The sequence below is a fragment of the Equus przewalskii genome, chromosome 15 (genome assembly GCF_037783145.1).
Source record: "Equus przewalskii isolate Varuska chromosome 15, EquPr2, whole genome shotgun sequence".
NCBI lineage: Eukaryota > Metazoa > Chordata > Mammalia > Perissodactyla > Equidae > Equus > Equus przewalskii.
Genome location: NC_091845.1, coordinates 24,266,827 through 24,283,742, shown reverse-complemented (window position 1 = coordinate 24,283,742; position 16,916 = coordinate 24,266,827). Strand labels below are relative to the sequence as shown.

General features: G+C 41.5%; 2 long non-coding RNA genes across 2 annotated transcripts in view; one reads left to right on the top strand and one right to left on the bottom strand.

The window, feature by feature from the left end:
- Positions 1-1,698, bottom strand: part of LOC139076139 (uncharacterized) — a 48,713-nt gene extending 47,015 nt beyond the window's left edge. Inside the window, exon 1 of the long non-coding RNA XR_011527431.1 lies at positions 1,606-1,698. This is a non-coding gene — a long non-coding RNA (uncharacterized lncRNA). The remainder of the gene's footprint in view (positions 1-1,605) is intronic.
- A 6,665-nt stretch (positions 1,699-8,363) lies between these two features.
- Positions 8,364-14,472, top strand: LOC103553444 (uncharacterized). The gene is made up of 3 exons (XR_545469.2): positions 8,364-8,483; positions 9,436-9,564; positions 13,559-14,472. It is a non-coding gene; the product is annotated as an uncharacterized lncRNA (long non-coding RNA).
- The last annotated feature ends 2,444 nt before the right edge of the window (positions 14,473-16,916 follow it).

Genomic DNA, 16,916 nt, shown 5'->3' with positions numbered 1-16,916 from the left:
ACAACCTCCTTAGAGAAGGGACTTATTTTATTAATCTTTGTGTCATTCATGTGGTTGTATCAACGCATTCAAGTTTGAGAATCTCTGGTTTAGGACGGCAGTTTTCAACTTTGCAAACATGTTAGAGTTACCCAATGAGATTTTAAAAATCTTTAGGCCCAGGCCGTATCCCAGTCCAACCAAATTAGATGGTGTGTGTATGTGTGTGTGTGTGTGTGTGTGTGTGGGTGTGTATGTGTGTGTGTAACTCAAACATCCATAATTTTTAAAGCTCCTCAGGTGATTCTAATGGGTAGTCAAGATGGAGATGCACTGGTCTGGACCCTCTCCTGCCTAACTTGACATTGGGCAAAATTCAATATAGGGAAGTCAGGCCTGAACTGCATCTATAGAAATACATTATTTCATGTTCCCAAGAGCCACTCTGAGGCATTTGTCATTCTCTGTCCTTTGATCAGAAAGGTATCTTTACCAAAAAGGTAGAATTTATGCCTGTAGTTGTCTTTACAGCTACGTGAGCATAAGAATTACTTGGTGATCTTGCTAACAGGCAGACTCCTGGGTCCTAATCAATCAATTCATTGATTCAGCAGAGCCTGGGGGAGGCCTGGGAAACTAGATTCTTAACTTGCACCTGGGCAATTCTGATGCAATTTGCCTTTGTTCAGCTTTGAGAAATAATGCCTTAGACCAGCGCTTCTCAACTAGGGGTGATTTTTTTCACCTTCAGGGGACATTTGGCAATATCTGGAGACATTTTTGATTGTCATAACTGGTGTGTGTGTGTGTTACAGGGATCTAGTGAGCACAGGCCAAGGATGCTGCTCAATGTTTTACAACACAGAGGTCAGCCCTCACAACAAATATCTGGCTCAAAACATCAATAGTGCAGAGGTTGAGACACCCTGCCTTAGATTAATATCTCTTCTGAATCAACTTTCTTCTCTGCTAGCCTCAAATAAAAGATGTCACCTTCTTTAGCACTCCCATAGCTCTTTCTTGTGTTAAAAACCATCTTTATGTGTATGGCTCATCTCCCTGAGAGAAGAAACTTTTCTTTAGGGCAGGATCCTTGCTTCTTTCATTTGTGAGTCTGGCCTCATCCCTCTTCCAGCATATAGTCCTCACTCCATGAATGTTTACACCATGTCAAACAAAATGTGTTTCAACTCTTTGGGACCAACCATAAAAGTGGCTTTGTGACTGCTAACCATACCTAATATCTACAGGGAGAAAGAAACCCCAGGGGCCTAATTTTCAGTCTAAAAGTTTAATACTAACCCTCCAGGATTCATAAAAAAATGGCTCTCCATTCACCAAATATTATAGTTGTTTCTGGACCTGCCTGGGTTGTCTGCAGGCGAGTTAGCTGTATGAACAGGAGGACCACACAAGGAGCTCCACCATCATACAAGGAACCTCATTGGCTGTGTCCTCTGTAGCATCTGGCTACCAGTTGGCACCTTTGAGCAAACGAACCCAGTTCCTAAGCCAAGACTGAATTCCAGGAAATCAAAATCCAGTAAATAACTTGACCCAGATCTGCGAGGGAACTGGGCAAGGAAAGAGTGCCCTCAATGGTTCTAAAAATAGCCAGGTAATTACCTTTGAAGATCTTCTAAGAAGATGCACTTAACTGCAGAGCGAAGCAGCAAAGGGCTCCTTTGTTTGTTGATCGGAGCTGTCTCCACGTAGTCAGCAGACTTCAGAGTGTTGGAAACCCAATCAATATTTGGGTATGACGGAGTTACTATGCTACTGGGTTGACCATAGCTAAAAACAAGAAACTACCCTTAGTGAGCCTGACCTGACTACATTTTTACTAAATTGATCATGCTAAGTTTTCCTGACTTTGATTTCTGTTCCAAATTTAACACTTGGCATGAATATTGTGGTGAAATACATTCGCTACTTTTTCACTTTATGTATTGGAGCAATCTATCAGCACCATCAATTCTTTAAATGTTACTTTAAAGGTATTCCACTGCCAGCAAGATCTGTGGAATATAGAAATGAAATATATCACAGATTGGTTGTGAAGTTCAACCAATTTAGTAATTTTCCTCCTGTGGCTAATCATTCATGGAATACTTTGTTTGCTCTTTTTCTTCTTCGTGTTTTAATTTTCGGTCTTGGCAGTATCTGCTAAAAGGACTTGGAGTTATGAAAAGTATGAAAATGTGTTTGTTTCAAATAGTTGGCTGGGATCTTCAGCAGCCAGAGGCGCAGCACAGGTGTGAATATTTGTTTATAATCCAAACACAGCAAAGTAAACAGTCCCGTTTTGCACCCCCTTTTTTCCATACAATGCTTTGAATATTTTTTTTGTGATGGTCAGTGACTTTGTTTAACTTTAAAAGAACCTGAATGGAGAGGAAAGGCTTGGAGACTCCCAACTGTTTGTACAAGGGCCTGAAGTGACTGACGGCTAAACTAAGCTGGCTGTAGAGCCCTGACATTTTGTCAGCTCCCCCGAGGAGTCAGATGTGATGTCCACCACTCACCTGTCAAGTGCTGATAGAAAAACAACTCTGTCATACGTAGCCTTTAAGGCTACATAAGTGACCCTTAACCCTGGAACCCCTTCCGGAGTTTTCCACTGGGTATCAAAATCCTTTCAAATATTTCCAGCTGGACATCTCCTCGAGCTGTAACAGCAGCTCAGCATTTTAGCAGTGGTGGGCATTGCTGAGGGAATTCTCCCTCCCCCCTCTTATTTTTCCCCCTCGGCAAGGACCAGTTCTGGAATCTCATTGGTAGCAAGAGAGAGGGGCTGCCCTCATTGTCCAAAACTCAGCTTTCGCCTCCCAGGTGAATCCAACAGTCCTCTGAAAAACAGAGTATTTTTGAGGTCACTCAGATTCCTGTCCTCATCTCAAAGTTCTGAAATGCTTGAAGGATCTTTCAAGACAATAAACTTTTCCGTGCTATAAAGTTCGGTGTCTTCTACGGGCTTATTTCAGTTTTCCCATTTGCACAAGATGCATCAACAAAGATCAAGAAATCCAGACGTCCCTGACACCAAGGTCTGGTGTTAAAAAAACTTAGTCCTGAATTCAAGACAATTTGCAAGTCTTTTGATCTTTTTCTACTAAAGTGATAAACACCACCAAAGGTTATTTTAAAAAAAAAGGGTAAAAGGGAAAAGACCAACATAGGATACATCTAGGAGAAAAGAATTCATGCCTAAAGCAATAAATATCCTACAAATGGGAAGGTGCCTCTTCAGTCAGTATAGCAAGAAAATAAGTCAGGTGATGGAGTCTATTCGGAGTAATAATAAATGAGTTTCATGGAGGAAAACAAAATCACCTTAAAACTATGTCTGTTGAACTCCAACAGGGTTCTAGAAGTCCTTGGGTCGGTTACAGCATTTCTCAAGATAAACTAAAATGGCCTTGGACAGAGTGTCCACAAACAAAAAGATCTACAACAGTCTAGTTTAAGCCAGAATATTTCCACTGCTCCGTCCAGAGATGGTTCCTTTTTTCTCTGGTTTCCCAGATTGTCAGACTAAAGGACCCAAGCATTTGCTAAGCACATGGAAGCTCATGCTCATAGTTCCTCTACAGAAATTTCCATTGAAATGAGCTAAAAATAACCAAATGAAAGGAAAATCATGGACTGTATCTTTAGACAGTGTTAACATCATTTCCCTCATTTTACGGATGAAGAAATTGAGATCCAGAGAAATGAAGCGGCTTTGCCTCCAGATTATAGAGCTAGAAAATGGCAAACTCTCAAAAAGGGCTTGAATTTCCTTCATTTCTTTGAATTCTTATGCTTCAAAGTCACTGCTTATTTCTAATGCTAAATTTATGCGTTATTATATCCTATGGATACAAGCTATTTCATAACCTGTGATATTTTAGACATAAGCGAGAGACTCATAATAGTTACCTTTCTGGGAAAAATAAACTCTGAAAGACTGTTACTTTCATGATTTTTTTCTTTGAGCCATTCATGATACTATCTCCTGAGGATAAGAATACTAATTCAGCTAGTCCAGGTGCTTGAACTAGCTGATGCCTGTTCAAGTCACTGTTCAATCTGATACCTGGAGCATCAAATTTGTCTGACTGTTCTAGGACAACTCTGCGTGTAATAAGCTTTGTAGTCTGTCCAGCTTCTTTGGCAAGTCAGATTCGCCCTTTCATCTGCCCTGGTGGAGCCTCATCTTACTTTTTAGGCATTTTTCTCACATTTCCTTTTAAGAGGCTTGGGTACCATCAGCCTGACATGGCTTAGCTTCCTCAGCCACTGAAGCCCTAGACAAATCAGCCTAGTTCTCGTCATGTGGCCCAGGCACCTGCTTGGGCTGGGAAGTCAACCAGCTCTCTCACATCAGAGCAGTGGTCCCATAGCTTGTTATTCATGACTGAGTCTCACAATCTGGGAAATTGAAGTTAGGAGGGAAGGATCAATCTCTAGAAGGAAAAATAAAAATGTTCTGGGTCAAACAAAATTTTCTAGATTTCTTGGTTTGTGAATGTTCTTTCTGAGACCATTTAGTTTATCTTGAGAAACACTGTTCAAGTTTTGACTGCAAAGGTTGGTGTGCCATTTAGCTGCTCCGTACACCAGAAGCATCAGCATCACTGGGGAGCTTGTTAGGAATGGAGTATCTTAGACCACAGACCCACTGAATTAGAATGTGAACTTGAACAAGATCCTAGGTGATTTATGCTCACATTAAAGTTTGTGAAGAGCCCTGGGGCTGGGGAGATCCACATGGGTCCCTCTTCAATTTTGCCTCCCTTGTTCTTGGGATCCATGGTCACTGGCTAAGAGGTAAGCCCTTTCCAACCATCTCTTTTTCTGCTCCACTTCCACGTAGCTCATCCTTTCTTTTCTCTTTCAGTTTCCTGGTCCTGCCTGTCCACTACTGACTCCCTTCTACTTAACTCCTTAGAATCCTATTTGTTTGACATAGAATATCACTACATATTGCAGTCTTTTTTCCAGAAACCTCTCATGCCTTGATAGAAGTCTCTTTTTTCAACTAGAGGCCACTCACTCTTCCTTACTTTCTAAAACTCAGGACAAAAAGCAAGAGTCAGCGTTCCCATCCCTTATCATGGATGCTTCCAATCGCATTCACTTTAGAACTTGTCCTTTGAAGATTTCTTAAATACAGCACAGAAAAGCTTGATAAATTTGTCTCTGTGAAAATTAAGAACTTAGGTTCAGCAAAAGGCAGCAACAGCAAAACGAAAAAACAGAGTTTTTAAATGCATATACCACTCAGGATTAGTGTCTAGAATATACAATGAAATCTTATATATCAATAAAAAATAAATAATCCAATTTAAAGAAAATAGGAACAAGATACATCGAGGCAATCCACAGACCAGGAAACATGACCTTCACACACAAAAAATGAGAAGATGCTCAACTACACTACTCATTAGGGAAATAAATGCCAAAACCTTAGTAAATACCATTTCACACCCAATTAAGAAGTTGGACAATATCAAGTAGGGATGATAATATGAAGTAATGGAAACTCAGACTCCTGGCTGGAGTATAAAGGCTTATGACCACATTGGAGAGCAATTTAGCAATATTTAGTCAAGTTAAAAAAGCCCTTACTTCATAACCCAACAGTTTCATTGCTAGGTAAGTCCAGAGCAACTTTTATATCCAGATGCACAAGAAGATATGTACAAAAATGTTCACTGGAGCAATGTTTGAAATGACGAAAACTGGAAACAACTTATTGTTCACCAAGAAGAAAAAGGTAAATTACATATTCATATAGTGAAAAACTGTGGCAGTGTATATGAATGAACTTGAAGTATATATGTGTGTGTATATATATACATAGACATACATATATTACTATTTATATATCTCAGCTTTGGATGACTCTCATAATTTAATGTTGAATTAATAAAAGCAAATTATAGAAAACTATATAGTATATCATTTATATAAAGTTTAAAAACATGGGAAACAAAGCTTTGTTTAAGGGCACATGTACACGTAGTGAGAATATAAAGCAATGCTTGGCACTGATAAGCATCATTTTTAACAGAGTAGTTATTTTGGTGGGAGTAGGAAGGGGGATTAAATCTATGAGGGATTCACACAGGGGGCTGCAATAGTGTTGGTCTAGAGCTTCATTTCTTAAGTTGAGTGATACATGCAAAGGTATTTATTATATTTTCTTTATACTCTTTTGAATATACGAAATATCAATCGAATGAAATTAAAACAAAATAACTTTTCCCTTTGAGATCACATAAATCAGTCAGGTTACCCTCTTCCAACTCTTATCATCATCATATATTGATGAACTCTCACCATACCCAGTCTACAATTTTCCTCTCCATCCTTCCTACCATCACCTGTGTGGTTTCAGGAGTCCTGTTGCTCCAACATCAAATGACCCTACCGTTCCTGGTGCTCCAGCAACCTTGAACGTGACTTACTCTAGTAACTCACAGGCTGCATTTTGGATCTTGTCACTCAGAGCATCTCTGTCTGATACCCCCCAATTCCTGATTCTCTCCTCTTCTTCTACTCCTTCCATGCTCTTGCCCAGCTAATCTTCACTTTGACCTTCTGGTGGGCTCTATTTCCTTGACCCACTTTATTCCTCTAATTCTCTCCTGAGCTATTTTCTTTCTTAACCAGCCTGAACGTATAGCCAACATCTTAGAGCTCTAGTCACACCCATCTTGCCTAACTCCATCTATTTTCTCTAATCCTGGGCCCGGGATGCTGAGTAACACTAACAGAAACCACGTAACAGTCCTGATGTGCATCATTTCAAATGTGTTTTCTCCAGAGCAGCTGGGCTCTAGGCTCTGACACCAATCCTGGTCCTTGATACCACTGGGCGATGGCTCCCCTTGGCCTAAAATGGTGAGCTAACTGTGTCCTGCAGAGCCATGGTTGCAGGGCGGTACCCTGGGAGAAGCTGAGGAGGAGAAGTCTTCTCAGGCAGGCTCAGGGTCCCCGTCCCCATTTCAATCAGAGAAGGCCTGCTTTAATCATGCTAAATATTTGTCTTCCAAACAAGATTTCATTTAATTAAAAAAGAAGAGGAAGGAAGGTCCTGCTCTTTAAACCTTTTGGTGGCTTTCCATTGCACTGCATGTAGAATACAAACCCCTCCGCATGGAGTCTGTGGGACATGGCTCTGTCTCCTCTCTGACCTCATCCAGTACTAACCATCCTTGGTTTCCCACATTACAGTCCCAATGCCCTTCTGCTCCCACCTCTAGGCCATGTGCTATTCCACCTGCCAAAATACCTGTTCCTTTGCCCTGTGCTTGACTCTTCATTTTCAAATTCCTCCTTAAATGTCACCTCCCCTGGTCTTCCTCATTATTCTCCATCACACTACCTTACTCGTCTCCTTCACAGCGCTTCTTGCCATCTTCATTCAATTCTTCGTTCACTTCCTCATTTAGCGTCTAGACGGTAACTCCCTTGCAGGGAGGCATCATGTTTGTTGTGTTTAACATTTAGGAGCAGGGCCAACGGGTGCCTTCTGCCTCTCTTCAAATCCTCAGAGCAGGACCTTCATGCCAAACCAATCCAAATAAATAAGTCATTAAAGGAGAAGCAGCACCCTGGCTGTGCACATGTGGCTTTGTGGGAAGTGTCCCGGCCCTCCCCTCCCCAGCCAGATGCCGCCCCTGGACCTTTGCCACAGAGAAATCTGGGAGTGGCACTGGGATCAACGCATCCCTGGTGAATCCTATTCACATGCGTTGAAGCACTCAGGAAATATTTTGTGAATGAATCAATAAATCTTGGAAAGTTTGAAAAGCACCAACCTAGGAAATAAAGTTCAGGTCCCCTAGATCAATATGGTCAAGAAAAGCAGTTGCAGGTCAGCGCTCCCTCTCCTCTTCATCAGCCATCACCTATTCATCCATTCCAGGACCAAGGACAACGAAACAAAACAAACAACCCTGACTTCCAATATGTGTGCCTCCTTGAATCTTCGGAGAGGATAACTCGGGATACTGGCAGAGGTAAGTGTTGAAAGAGTTAACTGATTTGGGAATAAATTGGTTAATTACCTAAGTGTTTCAGGACACACTTCAAGCATCCTCAGAATCTTAAAATAAGGGGCAAGTCTTCCAAAAGGTCAGAAAGGCTGTCGTTATGGCAGTATGCAACAGCCCTACAGGGCACAGCAGTCATTCCTTCAAATACGTGAGGCAGATCAGATACGATCGGTGGTTAAGAAAGCCAAACCCCAAATAGAAAAGTCTCGATTACACCCCTGTGTGTACATGGGTTGTCATGCCGCACCTTTGCTTGGCAAGCACGTTCCAGTACATTCTCTCTTGAGGCGGCCTGTTATGATTGTCTGCAAGGCTTAGAAGGAAACATGGTGAGATAGCAAACATGTGGTTTGTGTGGGTGTGTTTGTCTTTCTGTGCAAACAGGATTCAGTCCCTTAGAAGAAATAACACAAACAGGAGTTGGCTTCAGGCAAAAACACGGTCGTACTGGTGGGGGTAAGAGAAGCAAGTGGTGAAGGTGGGGGCGCAGGGGCCTCGGGGGTGTGAGTTGGGCATCTGGTCAGCACAGGGATTGAAACTGAAATGGAGGTGGAGTGGAGGCTCTTAAAGTAGGGCAGGTGATGCCGGTGATCGTGTAGTTACCTTATCTTAAATTTAGCTCTCATGAACCAGGTCCTGTGCCCTTTACTTAGGTTGCTTCTTTAATCCTTTCAGAAAAACTGTGAAATAGGTACTCTTATGATTTCCATTTTACATGTGAAGATACTGAGGCTCTGAGAGGTTAAGTAATTTGCATAAGGTCACACAGTGCTGGAGCTAGGATTTTAATTGAGGATTGTTTACCTCTGAAGTTTGGGCTCATAACCGTTGTTTCACGCTCTGCCTCTAGTTGGCAGGATAGTCTGGAGCCTAAGGAAGAGGTTAAGCTTAGGGCTGTAATTACAGGGGCAAATTTCTCAGAACATAACAAAGACAGCTAGGAAAGAGTCAATCTCGGGCAGCTTCACTAAGATGTATTGTAAAGAGACCTGAGGAGTGCTGAGACTTTGTATGGGAGAAAGTGTGTTCTGTTGTTCCTTAACTTGGGGATAGAATAAAAGAAAAAAAATGTAAATCTATGGCCGAGGTGAAGGAAAGAAGGGGAAAAAATATAGGAAAACACAAAAAACAACAAGCACTAAAATTTCCTGACCAGTTTACCAAATGCTTAGAATGGCCGATGCTGGGTTTTGTTTTAAGACTTGCTTCTTACATGGGCAAGTCCATGTCCAGGGTGAGATCCATAAGGGATGTATATATTTACTGACTGTTAATGATATTCCAGAGCAGAAAGAAGGAGGTCAGCTGGTTCTCCACAAAAGAGGAGTCAGCAAACATTAACATACTGTACAATTCATGCCTCACTATTGTCCGATGCATTATAACCAATGCCCTTTCTACCTCTTAGAGCTTTGCTACTCATTGTGATCCATGGACCATCTGCATCACCTGGGAGCATCACCCTGGATTCATTGAAACAGAACTTGCCATTTAAAAGGATTCTGAAGTGATTCATGTATGCTGTAACACCTGAGAGGTACTGTCCTAGAATTTGTACTGTGCCATTTTGGTAACTTGGTGAACTCCTATTCATCCTTCAAAATCCAACTCAGATATCACCTCTTTTTTAAAGCCTCTTTTAGCAATGCATGACAGAGTTAATCACTCCTTCTCTGCTGTTTCTCTGGATCTCCTAGTTATCTATATCCTGTGCTCATCACACTGTGTTCTTTACAAGTCCTTGAGGAGATATATCCTTTTGTATTCTCTTCTTTGTATTCTAGTGTTAGTCAACTACGTCACTCCAACAAGGTAGGTTCTAAAAACTATTCAATTAAGTTACTGTTTTTCAATTTAAGTCCCTCTTGGACAATAGTTTTTAAATTTTCCTGTGCATAAAAATCACCTGGTAAGCTTATTAAACTGGAGGACTATGGACCCCACCCCCATGGATTCTCATTCTGCATGTTTAGTTGGGCCACAGGAATTTGCATTTTTAATTAGCAGCCCTAAGAATTTCCAATGGTCAATATAAAACTCTGGTTCAGAAACATTTCTAAACTGGAGTCAGGGGCGTTGAGCTTCTGGCCTAGTGGGCTGCTACTGTCCTGCTTATTGGATTGGTCTCTGCATCCTCCAGATACCAAGAGTGAGCCAATCCATCAGTGAGGGAGCTACCCCAGTATGTTTGGACTATGTTTCAGTAAGGATGTCTTTATGGAGAAATGAAAATGTGCTCAATTTCAGCCCATAAGAGTGTGAATTATTCGACACTGTTGGTGACCTCTGCTGTTCTAAAGCTCTCCCTCCCGACATTGACCCGCAGGCTCTTAGGACCCATTCTACTATTCTCCAAACACATGAATATTTTCCACATATGCAGCTCTGATTGTGCGAGTGCTGCTCTGTGCCAGGCAACCTAGGATATTTTATTTAGTTCACACAACAACCCTAGGAGGTAAGGGACGCTATTCCCCTTTTAACGATAAGGACACTGAGCCTCAGGGATATTTCGTAACTTAGTTGGAGCCGTACAGTTAGGAAGAGGCTGAGCCAGGGATCCAACTCTGATTTGTCTGATTCCAAAGCTGTTGCCTCCTTCTTGTTTGTCAAGCTGTCTCTCCGTTTCTTCAGCTATACTTTCCACACAAGATCCCCAGGGCTGGGCCCAGCTGGGGCTGGTTAGAGCCTTCCACGATGTCCGTTCACAGCTCTCCTGTTCCACGCTGCGTCCGTAGCCATTTTTCTCTAGCTGTAGAGAGTATCTGAGCTAACAGAATGTCTGGAAACACAAAGAAGTGACTTCTTTCCCTTCCTAAGAGAACTTTTAATTCATTTGCGTTTTCCCGTAGCTGGTGCTCGGAGTCCACGCATGCCTTCATGGCTGGGCTAACAGACACGCGGACACATATTTTTGAGTTGTTGTAACAACTGAATCAAATCATAGCAGAGTGGAGACAATCCATTTTTGCAGTTGATTGGAAACACAATTAAGAAATTGGATTGGCGGGGCCATAGCTAATTAACTATCCAAAATTCTCAGAGGACAAAGCAAAATAGTTTTTTCTTGGGGGGGGGTGTATTATTTTTGAGGGGTAGGAGGAAAGAAAGGGTTAAATAAATTAAGGTATATACATAAAATAAAATACTGTGCTGCTGAATCTTTTCAATGTCTACTACATACACGGCACAAAGATGAGCAGTAGGCACGATTCCTGCCCTCATAGAATTTTTTGTATATCAGATGAAGCAGAACAATGTAGATCTATATATACTATCAAAGAATTTTGCAACGTAATTTGCAGAAGAGTATATACAAAGAGAAAAAGGTAAAAAACGTCTATATGTTTGTATCCAAGTGCATTTGCCAGGTGGTTATACACAGGGTTATTTCTGTCAGTTATCTTCAAGGACTAGGAATGAGTTTGGGTTAATGATGGGGGAATGGATGGGAATGGTGGGCTTTATACATTTTTGTGGTAAGGACTGCCAACTACCTGCCTTCAGATCCCTTCTTCAGTCAAAAAACAAAACAGAACCGTTCTCACACTCCTTGTGGCTGAGCATAGCCATCTAAGTAAGTTCTGGGCAGGCTGTAAGTTAGAGGTGTTGTGGAGGGCAGTTAGGAAGGCTCCTTAGTAAGAAAAGGACTAGCCCTTTTACCCTTGTTCCTTTCTGCTGGAATGTGGATTCGTGTTGTGGCTCCAGCAGCCATCTTGGACCATGAGGAGATCTTGAGGTTGGAAGCCACAGACAGAGAACAGTAGGATGAAAGAGCATGAGTCGTCTCCATACCAGCCCACTACTGTGCTGCTGTCTCCTATGGGGACCACAAGCCACATGTGGATATTTTAATTTAAGTTACATAATTTAGTTCCTCAGCTCCACGAGCTACATTTCATGTACTCAGTAACTACCTGTGATGGCTAATAGCTGCCGAATTGGACAACACAGATAATAGAACGTTTCCATCCTTGCAGAAAGCTCTGTTGGATAGTGCTGTTCCTCTCCTTGCTTCCAGACTCTACAAAAGAGAATAAGTCCCCAAATATTTGTCTTTGTTACCTGCGGCTGAATCAAACACATACTATACAAAGTCTTTTTTTTACAAGAGCATATGTCAATTTTATGACATAAGATGAATACAGTTTTAAATACACAACTGAACATCCAATGTGGATTAAAACAGATAAAGATATACTATAAAAAATCTGGCATGATTGTTTTAAAAAATAGAGGAATATTGTATCAAAAAATAGATTTTTTAAAACCCTAGGTATATAAAAGATCTGGAAAATTATAAGCCTTTAGATTTGTTTCCTTGTTCAGAAGCAAGACCGGGCACCCAAAGTTTATACAACCTTCACTTCGAATTGACATAGACCACACACCAGGTAAGCACATACATTTCTATAGAGTTATTTTCTACACATTCAGCTACAGAGCATATTAAGAATGCTCTGAGAGATACAGCTAACATTCACGGGAGACACTTTTATAAGGATAAGCTATGGTCTGGTGCTCTTTAGCTATCCATCAAACTCTCTGCTGTTTGCATTTTGAAAATATACAATGACATTACATTTTAAATACACTGGGCTACATTGTGCTCTCTTTGAACCTGCAGCAAAATTATGATGCCATTGTGTATTTTTAAAGATTAAATATTTCTCATATTTTTGCGCTGCAGCAAGCAAACCAAAGGCTTTTAGCATTCCAGGTCATGTAGACGATTTCAACAAGGTTGTTTATTCTCCGTTCAACGTGTGCGGGATTCAGGGGAATCATTTCCATTCTTATAAGAAGGTGCCCCCCAGGTAATCTTTGGCAGATGAATGTCAATGCATACTCTGATCTGTCTGGAAAATGCAGCGTGTAAAACCCATCGCAGGGCTGAGGTGAGCAAGGACAGATAAACTAAGACTCTGTCGTGGAGGCTTATAATAAAGCAGAAAAACTTTAAACTTTCTTTCAACAGGGCAGCAAATGTAGTAAGCTGCAAGTCCCCCATAGGGTACTTTGCCAGCACAAATCAAGGATGTGTGTCATTTTTTTCCCTTTCCCTTTGTGTGTGTGTGTGTGTGTATTTTATCCTTCAAGTCATGATGGTTTGATATATATGCCGTTTCTGCACATTTTTATTTTCTAATTCTGCCGAGAGTCTTAGAGGCTTGTTGAGATGAGAGTCAAAAGCTGGACAAGCGTGTTCTTGGTCAGCGACCAGTGCTCTTACGAAATTCCTTTTTCATCACACTGGGAGAGGAAGTGGTTTCCACCTCAGGCTTTATATGACCACCGCCTCCTTTTTACCTTTGCCTGAAAAACGAAGAGTAAAGATGATTGAAGAGGACATTTTGGAGAGAGGGCTCCAGATCCTGCTCCTAACATTGACCTAACATTTCAGAGTGTTGTCTATCTCCTTCTGTCTCGATCAGCAGGGGAAATTTTTAGTGCAAATTTTAGGATCTTGGGCTACTGTCCATTCAACACAACATTGGCTAAATTTCAATTCTCCTTTTGCTATTTACCAGCATTAGCATGACTGAGGACCCGAGTGGGTGAGCAGGCAAACCCGGAAGCCCCCTGGGAAGCAATGAGAAGGAGAAAGCCTGAGAAACTCGCAGGCTGAATTTTGATTTTTGTGGATCTCTGCTACAAAACCTCTTAACGTCCTTCTACGCCACTCCCTCTTCTTCTGACCTCCACGACCCCTTCACCTTAGCTGGTCTGCAACTGTGCGAGTTTCTTTCCAACTACTTGTCCCCACCCCAAAGCTGGCAATTTGCTCCCTCCCTCTCTTCCACCTGCCTCTGCTACGTGACCTAGAGTGAGTCACCTGCCATCCTAAATCCTTGGTTCCTTCAGCTGGAGATGGTGCACCTGTTTTAGAAGGTCTCTGATGGTGCTTCTATTCTGAGGTTGTAAGATTCAGGTCATGCCTGCTCAAGAAAAACACATGTGACTTGGTTAAAAATGAGCATCTGGGCATGGGTTACTCTTTCTACTTGAAAGTATTTTTTAATGGCAAGAGTAACATATGAGCATTTTTTCCTACACAAAATGAAAACATCAGAGATAAGATTCAAATTGTTCTTTCCTGCAACCCCAGCTCATACCACCTCAAATGTTGAGATCAAAGAAATACAAAAAAAACCTCAAACGTTACCCACTTCACTACTTTAGGAGTTTGATTTGTACTTTTTCTGAGAATTTTCTGTTTTTATACACATTATGTATATCCAAAGAAACTGTATAACATTGTTTTGTGAGTTTTATTTTTAAAAATAAAGATGCTGTTTCTACACATTCCAATTTTCCAGTTCCACTGAATGTCTGACAGGCTCATCAAAATGAGAGTTGAAAGCTGGACAAGTGTGTTCTTTGTAGGCAATTGGTATACTGTTGTGAATATAAAAATAAAAATATAAATAGTATACTCTGCTTATTGTTTTGCATTTCCTTTTTGTTTCCCTAAATATCAGTTAATATTAACTGTTACTGCAGAAGAACATAGATCATCCTTTTTAACAGCTGCATAGTATTCCATATAATAATAATAATAATAATAGCTATGATTTGCAGGTTGCTAACTATTCGCCAAGAACTGTTTTCACTTAATCCTCATGAACTCCATGAAATAGGAAGCCAATATTGGTTTCATTCTACAAATGAGAAATCTCAGAAGCAATATAAAAATATGATGCATTATTTCATCTACTGCTCGATATTTAGGATGTTTCTAATTGCTTGCTATGACAAACATGCTACCAAACCTCCTTGCCCAGGTGCAGGCAGGATGAGTCAGAAGGGGAAGAGCCGAGGGGTAAGATACATGCCTTTTTAGGTTTAAGAGAGCCTTCCAAACTGCCCTTGATGATCTTATCAAAAGAGGCTGTGAACACTGAGAAGGAGGAGGATGGGATGTGAAACGGGGAGTGGGCTGGCAGGATGGTAAAAGGGGGATGGGTGAAGGAACACCTCAAACTCCAACTTCATGCACTTTTCAGTTGTGCATAAGGACCATCCTGGGCAAAAGGAGGAATTTTCCACTATTTCTCCTAAGTCTCCTAAACTCCAAGGCATCTTTTCACTTCTGCTCTGTCTCCCCAGCTCCTAGGACCTTCCCTCCCCCGGCAGTGCATCTGGGCGCCAGCTGTGCCAGTTTTGTTAGGCTTAGGAAAGAAGTCAAGCCCTTCAGTATTTACTTTATCCTGAGAACATTAAGGAAGGTAGACAGGCCTCCGTCCCTATGCACCATTTAAACAGATGTCAGACCGTGGATGTGGGCTCATTTTTCATTCTTTAATCCGCAGGTATGAATTAAACCATAACCTGCTTCCCCGACACCACGGCATCAATATTTTCTCAGACTGGAACATGGTCTCCCTGTTCTTATCCACCATTTAAAAATAAACTTAACATATGGCGTGTGTCTTATGGCAAAGGAATGCAATGTGTTTTTCCTGACATATGACTCAATTCAAACACTAGGCAAAACTTTGATATATCAGAGGAGTTTGCAGTTGGAGAGAATATGCTTGCTACCTTCTCTGTTAAACGGGTTAATTCCTTGACGCAAATTTCCTGGACCTGAGACGTCCCAAGTTTCTCAGATAACTGAGCTCCTTAAATCACAAATGTGTCATACAGACCCTAGGGTCAAGCTAAATACTGAACGAGGCGTCTTAAAATAGTCAAACTAATAGGTAAAATGCATCGAGTTGGGAGCATCCGTGATGATAGTTACACAGTTTTCTCAAAGACCCTGCAATGCTCCACCAATCATTCAACACACCCCAAAGTCACCGCGCAAACGGAGGCAAAGGAAAGAGGACCTCGGACACAGTAAAAGCTTGCAAATGCAAGCAGAACAATAATTAAAAAAAATAGTAACTACCACTTACGGGGTGTTTATAATATTCCAGGCACAATGCTTAGAGCTTTGCCTACATGATCGTATTCAATCCTCACAACAGTCCTCTGAGGTTAGTATTGTTATTATCTCTATTTTACATACGAGGAAATTGGGATTTAGAAGGCATGGTATTTTGCCCAAATTTATACATCTATTAAATGATAGAACTGAGATCCAAATCTACTTCTGTCTGATTCCAGAGCCTGGCCCCGCTTTGCTAATACACAACGAAGGCTTATTATTGTACGACATCAGAGATAGGCGTTTTTAAACCCCATCTCCCAAAATATAACTACAATACTGTGAATTTGACCTCTAAGCAACTTCTCAGCTTTCTAACTTGTTCAGGTCTTCCTGTTCTTCCCTGGGGCGCTCGGGTGGCCTCCTGGCTGCTCACTCTGTACCCTAATTCATCCTCCAAGGCTACCGGGAGAGTGATCCTTCAGGGGGAAACATATCGTGCACTCACTTGCTCAAAAATCTCCAGTGGTCCTTGCATGTAGCTCCTGCAACGGCCTGGACAGTGCCTTCAGGACAGTGAGTGCTCAATGGTACCTCTGAGTGACGAGACATTTTCCAACTATCTCTTTTCTTTTCCTGACACCGTTTCTGAAATTAGGTAACCGAGGTCACAACTATAGATCAGGCAATGTTCAATACTGGAAAGTGCTGTCTTTATTTAGAGTCTGAAAGATTTAAGCTCTATCCTTTTTTTCCTGAGGAAAATTTGCCCTGAGCTAACATCTGTTGCCAATCTTCCTCTTTTTGCCTGAGGAAGACTGTTGCTGAACTAACATCTGTGCTGATCTTCCCCTCCTTTATGTGGGACACCACCACAGCATGGCTTGACAACCAGTGCTAGGTCTGCACCCAGGATCCGAACCTGCAAACCCCAGGCCAGCCCAAGCTCTATCTTTGTTAGCTCCGTGACCTTGGGAAAGTCACCTTACCCATGATTCTTTTTCCTCATGTGT